The 9,007-nt window shown below is 38.2% G+C and overlaps 1 long non-coding RNA gene across 1 annotated transcript in view; it reads right to left on the bottom strand.

Moving 5' to 3' along the window:
* Nucleotides 1-9,007, bottom strand: part of LOC311434514 — a 339,184-nt gene that overhangs the window by 218,906 nt on the left and 111,271 nt on the right. The window lies entirely within an intron of this gene.

Here is a 9,007-nt window from a genome sequence, read left to right on the forward strand (position 1 = left end):
TATCTGCCAAGCACCCATGCCCACATCCTGTCTTCTCTCACGCACCACATGGGTCCCCTACGTGCTGGCTGCTACAGCATAGGGTTTGCCAGTAAATGCACATGCACACCCCAAGCACTATACCCGATCAGCAGGTTTGGGGACACACACTGCTCCTGTCCTAGGGGCTGAAGGCTGAATATCCTTACCTGGTCCAGGAGCTGATGCTGAGACCCCACTGGCTGAAGCAGCTGTCACCAGAGGCCAGGCACACCAGCCTGACTCCAGCAGCAGACAGCCTTCTCTCACACACACAGGTCCCACCAGAAGCTTTCACTAAGCACCTGCAACAGTCACACACACAGGATAGAATGATATTACAGAGAGTTAAGAATGATTTAATGAGATTTAAGAAAACAGGACATACAGTGGTGATCAGGTGCAGGGCTCAGCCAGACAACCATATGGACTGCCCCATTTTACATGACTGACACCCCTTCTATGCCTCTGTCTGTCTACCCCCTTTGTTCCTCTCCACTTCCCCATCCTCTGCACATTGCTTCTTCAGCTGGCACGGTCCCACCAAAAATCTGGGATCCTCATGTTTTAATCCTCATCAGTTTTAAAGTCCTGTTTTCCCTGCAGTTTCATGATATCCCATCAGTTTGTGTGACTGACCAGTTTTGTTTCTGGTTATTGTCTTTGTTAATGCTAGCTGGTCAGCTTTTATGGCTCTGTGGTGTTTTCACCATCATTTTCTTTTTCCTCCTAACTGAAAAAATAAACTTCCTCATACTCCATGTATCCTTACCAATTAGCGCAAAAGACCAGTTTGGTTCTTATCAGGACCTACCTTATTATGTGATAGTCAGATTTGTGCCTTTATGATCTTCTTTATGACTTCTTTGACCAGATATCCTTAAAGAAGCATTCTCCTACATACACACCTGTACAATGTACAGTTCAGAAAAAAGCCTATTAGCCACTAAAAGGAAGTAGATATAGTCTCTAAAAATGGATGGGAACATCACTGAAAGTTGCAGTGGGTTTATGTGGCAAGGTTTTGGTAGCAGGGGGCCATTGGGGTGGCTTCTGTGAGAAGAATCTAGAAGCTGCCCCATGTTAGGTAAGGGCCTCACTGCTGACCAGAGCCAAGCCACTAAGTGATGTTGTTTGCACCTCTGTGAGAGCATATTTAAGACAGGGAAAAAAAATAAATAAAATTAACAAATAAATAAAATAAAAAACGCTGCACTACACAGCAGCTGGGAGAGTGAGTGAGAAATAGCCTTGCAGGCACCAAGGTCAATGAAGAAGGAGGAGGAGAGGTACTTCAGGTGCTGAAGCAGAAGTCCAGTGTGGTCTATGGTCAGGACCACGGTGAAGCAGGCTGTCCCCCTGCAGCCCATGGAGTACCACGGTGGAGCAGGGTTCCACGCTGCCGCCTGTGGAAGACCCCTGCTGGAGCAGATTCTGGGCCAGACCTGTAGCCCGTGGAGAGGAGACCATGCAGGAGCAATTGACCTGCCAGGAGCTGCTGCCCGTGGGGGACCCAGGTTGGAGTAGTTTGCTCCTGAGTGATGGACCCCGTGGTACAGATACATATCTGGAGCAGTTCTGGAAGAGCTGCTGCCTGCAGGAAGCCCACACCAGATCAGTTCAGCGAGGACTGCATCCCCTGGAAGGGACCCCATGTGGAGCAGGGGCAGAGAGTGACCATGAAGGAGTGTCAGAGAAGCACTATAGGTTAACTATAACCCTCTTTCCCCTGTTCCCCTGCACCGCTCAGGGGGAAAAGGTGGAAAAGGGTCGATGGGGGGGAAGGCATTTTTGGTTTCTTTCCTTTGTTTCTCGCTTCTCTAGTGTTTTACTAATAGGTAATAGTCCTACTGTCTCCCTATGCTGAGTCTGTTTTGCCTGTCATGATAATGACTGTGTGTACTCCTCATCCTTATCTCAACCCTTGAGCCCTTTTCATCATATTTTCTCCCTGTTCCTCTTTGAGGAGGGAGAGTGAGAGAGCAGCTGTGGTGGAGCTCGGCTGCCCACCTGAGTAAAACCACCACAAAAGTAAATTCAAAGTTGTTAATCAAAGAAAAGAAGGAAAACAAAACAAAACATAAACAAGCAAACAAATCTTCATGTTATAACTAGAGAAAGGGAAAAAAAATAAAAGAGAGAGAGAAAAATTAAAATTAACTTCTTATAAATTTACAACTTCTTCTTATGCTGGAAACATAAACAGACTGTGTTTGCCTAGCACTTTCAGATAGCTGATTGATAGGACATCAAAGAATGGTCTTCTATGCTGCGTTCTAAGTTCTGTCCACTCTGTCAGTTCTTAATTGGTGTCACCTCCATTTTTCTGGAAAAAGCATACACATTTTTCTGTATTGGAAGCTTGCTATCTTGTTTCTCCATATGTGATGACTGAAATACAGCTAACTGATTCTACAGTGATAAAATGTAAATATAAGTGTGAATAGATGCTATTACTTGTATGAGACATATTTTGAATGGATTATCAGAAGGAAATAAATTTGGACTGGAATTCAGTGGTTTCTTTCTTAGTTTTTAGAGCAGCAAGGCAAGACAGAAAAGTTTTATGGTCCAAAATAGGTCTTGCTGTAATCAGATGGATCTTTAGGACTATATCCCATTGGCACCAATCGACATCCTTTCAAAGACAGAAGAATGGAAGAAATCAGAGTAGGAAGTTGAAGAGCAAAGTTATTGGAAAACTACACAATCCACTGGAACCGTTCCGTTTCCACAGGTGGAAAAGAGGTACCAGCAATTGTTGAATATGATAGATATCAAGTTGATAAATGGTGATTGAAAAGAGCTTTTAGGAGTATGTAAGGAATAACAATTGTACAGAAAATAGTTTCTTGTGAGTATTTTGTACACTGTTTCTTTAATAGGATTGACAATCAAATTAAAAGAACATCTAAAACACACAAGTGTATAAAACAACATTTATTGGCATTGTGTACTTCTGGGAGCTGGAATATCTTGTTGAAAAATGTGCCTTTAGTATCTTAAATATCTTTTTGGAGCTTTTCCCCTTTAAAAATAAAACAAAGATCAACCTCCTTTATCTTTCAGCATGGAAACTCCTGCAGCAAAAGAATAAACAGTGTTAAGAGACTGAAGACAAGTATGGATTCCTTCAGTCTTCATTAAAGTGTACATGAACAAGATACACAAAAACAAATAGCAATTTAGAAACTATATTGCAAATAATTTTGTCAGGAATGAAGAGAAATGCAAAATAGACTGTTAAGTGCAATCACATAGAAAGGATTTCCAGGTCAAAGAGTCAGCCTCAGCTGTCCAAGCCACCTGCCAAGAATTTGCACTTGGCCTGGGTGAATTTCATGAGGTTTGCACATGCACACCTCTCAAGTCCGTTGAGGTCCTTGTGGATGGCATCCCTTCCCTCCAATGTCAACTGCACCACAAAGCTTGGTGTCATTGGCAAACTTGCTGGGGGTGCACTCAATCTCACTGTCCATTTCACCAACAAAGATGTTAAACAGCACTGGTCCCAGTACTGATCCCTGAGGAACACCACTCATTACTGATCTCTGATTGGACATTGAGCCACTCACCACAACTCTTTGAGTGAGACCATCCCACCAATTCCCTACTCACCAGGCGGTCCATCCATCACATCCACGTCTCTCCAATTTAGAGACAAGGATGGCACAGTGGACAGTGTCAAATGTTTTGCACAAGCCCAGGTAGATGATATCAGTTGCTATTCCCTTGTCCTCCATTGCTGTAACCCTGTTGTAGAAGGCCACCAGATTTGTCAGGCACGATCTTGTGGTGGTTTTACTCAGGTAAAACCATAGACCTTTTACACAGATCTGCCCTTAGTGAAGTCCTTTTGGCTGTCACCAGTCACCTCCTTATTTTCCACATTCCTCAGCCTAGTTTCCAGGAGGATCTGCTCCATGATCTTGCAAGGCACAGAGGTGTGACTGACTGGCCTGTAGTTTCCCAGGTCTTTTTTTTTTTTTTTTTTTTTTCTCCCTGTTCAAATACAGGGGTTATGTTTCCTCTCCTCTAGTCAGTGGCAATTTCACTGGACTGCCATGACTTCTCAAATATGATGGAAAGTGGCTTAGCAACTACATCCAACAGTTCCCTCAGGACCTGCAGATACATCTCATCAGGTCCCATGGATTTGTGCACCTTTAGATTACTTAGATGGTCTTGAACTTGATCTTCTACACTGTGCAGTTCTTCATTCTTCCAGTCTCTTCTTCGCCTTCTGGGGCTTGGGCTATGTGGCTTGAGCTCGTCTGGGAAGACTGAGACAAAATAGTCATTAAGTACCTCAGCCATCTTTTCCTTCTGGAAATGGCCCACAGTTTCCCTAGTCTTCCTTTTATCACTGATGTACCTTTCTTGTTGCTCTTGACATCCCTTGCCAAATTTAATTCTACACAGGCTTTAGCTTTCCTGACCTGATCCCTGGCTGAAACCCAGAAACCCAATCCAACTAGCGAAAGAATCTTGAAGTTTGGAAACATGCTCTGAAAGATGTTTTTTCACTACTAAAGTTTGAAAAACTCTACCGTGTATACATGCCATGCGCATTGATTTTCTCAAAGGGTTCCCCTAGGGGCCATTTTTGCCAATACAGCAATTAGAAATGGCATACAATTTTCCAAAGAAGAATTCAAGTATCTATCTAAAGACTTAGAGTTTTTAAAGTGCCTAAGATTTCTGATTGGTTTTGTTTGTTTGCTTTTTTATTATTATTATTATTATTTGAAAACCAGAACCTTTTCTCTTCCATGTTAGTTCCAGAGCTACCTGTAAGAAAGCTTTCTAAAAATAAATAAATAAATAAAAATAAATCAGGATTTCAGGCAAAGTGGAACAATATGAATAAATTAAACACATGTGACAGTGTTTTACAGGGGAAATATCAATAAAATTTAATAACTGCTAGCACAGTTATTTGGCATTAACTGCTGTAAACTCTTTTAAGTGGTGGCTGTTCCTAAGTATTTATTTGTACAGACAGCATTTGCACAATAAATCCCTTTCATTACCGGAGTCTGAATAAACTTCTGTAATAGAATAAACAAATAAATAATAACAAATGAGGAGTGTAAAGAGACAAAAACAAATATAATGCCCTGTGATGCTATTTTTAATCTTATAATATCTAAAATTGGCCTATAAGATTCTAAAACGTGAATTGTACAAAAATATTCTGCTATGGGAGAATCCATTAAAGATTGTGCTAGCATATTTAAACTAGCAAGGTGGAAAATAACAATATTCTGTATAAATCAGTTTACAATCCTTAAATTCAATTTTAATGATAAGATGTAATTGAACTCTATTTTCTTTATTTTACTTGCACTGCTGATGAACCTCAGTGAACATTTCTGGCTTAGATTAGGTTTCCTGTAAAAGATGAGCATCTGAAATTAAGTCAGCAACATCAAATGCTGTAATTTTGGTTTGTTCCATTATTAAAGATATAACAAGGATTACATTACACATTATTATTGCTTTATGTCATGTTATAGAATATTATGATCCATTAGTGTATAAGTAATTTATATCAGGAAAAGACATAGTAATGGTAATGTGTAACTGGAAAGGAGAACAGCTTTGGAAATTTCTTGAAGGCCAAAACTGTATAAAGAAAATTTTGACAGTTGTAAAAATGCAAAAGAAATATTCAGGCACATACATCAATAAACAATTTTAATTTTTTTTCATCATTTTTTGAAAGGGGGACAAAGGAAAATGTTCCCAGACTCAAACCTTGGATTTGTTCTTACTTTACAAAGCATTGTATGAAAGCACAGAATGCAGAACTGAGCTAATGAAATGTTTTAACTGACTACTCAGTTGGGTCCTTCTCTTACACTTTATGAAACGTGCTCTTACCAACAGCCTTCCCTGCCAGGATACTATTAAATCACTAAAAGAAACCACACATATTGGGAAAAGAGAAATGGAAGGGAAAGTGAAATTTAAGGTAAAATGAAAGAAAATAAAGATGGATTTTTGAGATGCACATTACCAAGACAACACTTCTTGGAACTGATTCCTGAAATAGAGAAAACAGTCAAAGGATGAACTCTGACAAGCAATATTCCACTATGGAATATTTGACTTTATAAATGTTGATTTTATTTAGGGATAGAAAGTTAGAAATTATTTCGATAAAAATTAACCATGTTAGAAATGAAATTATATAGCTTTAAGCTGAAAAATATTAATACCTTCATTACCACAAACCCCGAACACAGCTAGAAATACAAGTTTTAGATTCATAGTGATTAAGCTTTTATTTGATGAGAGACTACTTAACCTTAACTGTTTATGGAACTCTTTCTCACCAGAGTTATTCAAAATTAATATAAAGAAAACAGATTACATATATTAATGAGCTACGAGTCTGCAGATCTGTCAGAAGTATGACTAGGAACTAGGAATACCAATTACTATAGACACCAGCCCCAGGGACAAAGCGTCAGCATTTAATATAACTGAACTTAAACAGAATCTAATATTTTAACCTTTCTCATATTTATACTTACAACAAAAGTTTGAAGAGTTATTGGGTGAGACTTGAAACACGAAGGGCAGGGGATAAAGTAGTGCCCAACTGTATACCAAACGGTGTTGACTGGACACACATTTTTGGCCCTTGTATACTATGCTGGTCCTGATGTACTAACTAAAATGAGATATTTATTCTCTTTTTGGATTTGAGGCAGTATCCATGTCTTTTTCATGTTGCTATCAGATCATGAAAAATCCTCCAGAAGACCCAGTGGCATCCAAAGGTCAGGAGGGGCACCTCAGGTTCAGACAGCTGATCCAAGTCTATATGTTACAAGTAGAAAACTAAAACTGACTACAGAATGGGACTGAATTTCACCCATTTTCCTTCCTGTCTGTGACAGCTAATAGGAGATTACTGAAGATAAACCCTTCAGAAACATGTTGGCTCTTAGAGGGTTTTGTTCTAAAAACATTAATAACCTGGGATTTTTTATTTTTATTTTTTACTGTTCTAACTGAAATACAGATTACACAAAATAAAATTATATAACAATATACATAGTGTATGTATATTGAGGTATATCTTGAGGTATGCTGGCAGATGGCCATCCCTGGGCTGAAGTTAACCTAATAAATTCAAGTGGAGAAATTGATGGGTTTCTCAGTCGCTGGAAGGGGAAAACTAGCAGATCAACATCAACCTAAACTGATAGGAGAATTATTCACTTAGTCTGGAAATACTATAAAACAAAACTTGTGAAAGAGAACAACTGGAAACTCCCTTTGGTCAAAGAATTTCAAGCAATAACAAGAGAGGGTGCAGGTTCACAGGGGTGTGTAAAACCAACATTACTACATAAGGCTATGATACCCAAAAAATCGAGGTCCACAGAGAAAGATTAAAATGCAGATAAATTGTTGCTGTAGGAAGGGGAGCAGGGGAGGAAAATATAATGCAAACTATGTAATTGGAACTATTCACTGATCCTCCCACCAGGCAGACCTGCCCCTAATAAGAGCAGTTTGGAGCAGAAAAATGAAACTGTTTTATTAAACACACTAAAATGTGCCTATCTTGCTTCTCCAGTTGAGGGGTCTGCAATGCTCCCACCCTGATGCAGACAAGGGGACACGCTGCCGAAGACAGTGGACAGATCAAACTTTCCATAACAGAACACCTATATCCTTATTTTTCTTCTTCTTTTTTTTTTTTTTTTTTTTAATTATTATTGTTATTATTATTTTTTTTTTAAAGAAAAGGATACATTTGGTAAAAGTACCAGATTTGTAAAGACTATTAGTTTAAATATAAGAACTTACAGGATGCTAAAAGAAATAAAAGTCAAATCCAAACATTAAACCCCAAAATACCTGGCCAGCATAGCTGAAATTTTGAAACAAATGCTAACCTCTCTGGGTAAGGTAAGTAAGGGATGAGACCTGCTGCTTGAGAGGTTTCATTCAGAGAGAGGAGAAAGTTCACAGGTGCAGATATCTCTGTAACTATGACAACAGTCAGAAGCTCATTTGGGGAAGTGAGAGCTTGGCTACTCTCACTGCCTCCAACAAAATTAGTCTCAAAGCTGAGGGAAGAACTGTTTTTTTGTTTTGTTTTGTTTTGTTTTTAATATATTTATTGCATATTCAAAAGTATTTCAAGCCAATTCTAAGCAAAAATTAATCAAAATTTCAGTGAAAAGACAAGATAAAAATGCTTTAGGTATTTTTTTTTCCGGCATCAAAGGAAAAAATTTTCTCTTGATCTTCACCATTTACATGTTTTTGAAAATAAACAAGATCAAAATAATGCACATTCACAAAAATAAATAAATAAATAAATAAAAATAAAACAAAAATGCCTTCTGTTTTCCTGTTATAAATAAATCTATATGCATTTTATGAGTTTTTTTTTTTTTTTTTTTTTTTTTCCAAAATCTACATTTTTCAGAGAAAAAGAAAAGGGTGTGTGGGGGAGGTTTTCTTTTACTTTTCTTATACTTCCATCCTAAAGTATATTAGTGTATTTGTTGCTCACAGAACTGCAGGAAGAATTTAATCCCTCCCCATACCCCTCTTCCTCCCTCCAAATAACTATTTGTTTTCCAGTCATTGCTTGTTCCACTTTCAGGTGATGTAGCTTAAACTGGATTCAGTGACAGTCAGACAAAAGAAAAGCACCCGGGAGAATAATGCTCCTTACTTCTATCTTTATAGGTCTGCAAGTAAGTAACAAATAAGTATGTATATTAAAATAACCTGACATCATCTTCAAAGAGATTAGTTGCAAAGAGAGACAGACTAGTTTGTAAGTTTCATTATAAACATGATGTAATGTTTCCTAATTTGTGGTTTAAATTTGCTATACGCTAAGTTTTATTTTGTATGCCTGTGATAAATGTGCAGCTGTTATCAAATATTAGAAACCCACTTAATTAGTCTCTTTGAAATTGTGGAAAAGAGACAGTAAGATATAAAAAAA

The sequence above is a fragment of the Aythya ferina genome (assembly GCF_964211825.1).
Source record: "Aythya ferina genome assembly, chromosome: 1".
Lineage (NCBI taxonomy): Eukaryota > Metazoa > Chordata > Aves > Anseriformes > Anatidae > Aythya > Aythya ferina.